Here is a 1,010-nt window from a genome sequence, read left to right on the forward strand (position 1 = left end):
TTACCTTTCGGCTAACATGTCTCTAAATTCATCTGCATTAAACTTAGTGAAACCCCATTATTCTGAGATGTGGATCACCTGGCAGCTGAGGAACACAAACTTGGCCTTTCAAGATGCCTCAATCGCATGTTCCTTATTCTACAATTTGATGCAGATGGATGATAGCATGGTAACCTTGCCAATGTGAACCCTAGCTACTGGCCTTGGAACTCTCCAAAGGCACAGAGAAAAAGCTAGAGTAAAAGTCTAGAGTAAAAACTTGTGGATGAATTCCCAAGAGAAGACTGATTCTCCATCTCTAAGCAGTCTTTAACTGCATATAGCTCTTTATTTAGGGGTGGGACCTTGTGAGATTTCCATCCCGCCTCTCCTTTCTTCTCAAAGTCCATGTACCAGTGCAGTACAACTGTCTACTCCACACCTCTCTGCCGAGATCTTCATAGCCATGTCCCCAAACACCATAATACTCTCCTGTCTCTCAGAGATATCTGTAGACATTTCTCTTGCACCGCCAAGAAGTCTTCTCCATTTGTTTCCATTACAGAATCCTCTTACATCTCCCTCTTCTCCCAGAGTCCTCCCACCCATGAGATAGCCACCATTTCTCTTCTTACCACATTGTCTTCTCAGTTCAATTGAATGTGTCCTATGGAAATGTTACTATATGATAATGACTGTAGAATAGCTTAATGAAAATCACAAGTAAAAACCATGCTTTCTGGGCAATTATAGACCACTAAGGGAAAAGCAACCACTACATCCCAGGAGGACTGGTGGTGGGGGAGCAGGATGGGGTTAACAAAGTGCTTTCAGTGCAGAGAGGAATGCTATCCAACAAAGGGACACCAGACATTAGGTAAGCAATGTGTAAACTGAGAACTAAACGGTAAGACTTTTAGAAAAAGCAGAAGGAGTTCCAGGCCAAAAGAATCTGGATTATAAACATCTTCCGATTAAGGAGTACATGGCATGCTTGAGAAGCTGAAAGGAAGCGGGTGGGGAGTGTCTGG

Source organism: Mesocricetus auratus, unplaced genomic scaffold (genome assembly GCF_017639785.1).
Source record: "Mesocricetus auratus isolate SY011 unplaced genomic scaffold, BCM_Maur_2.0 Super-Scaffold_100003, whole genome shotgun sequence".
Lineage (NCBI taxonomy): Eukaryota > Metazoa > Chordata > Mammalia > Rodentia > Cricetidae > Mesocricetus > Mesocricetus auratus.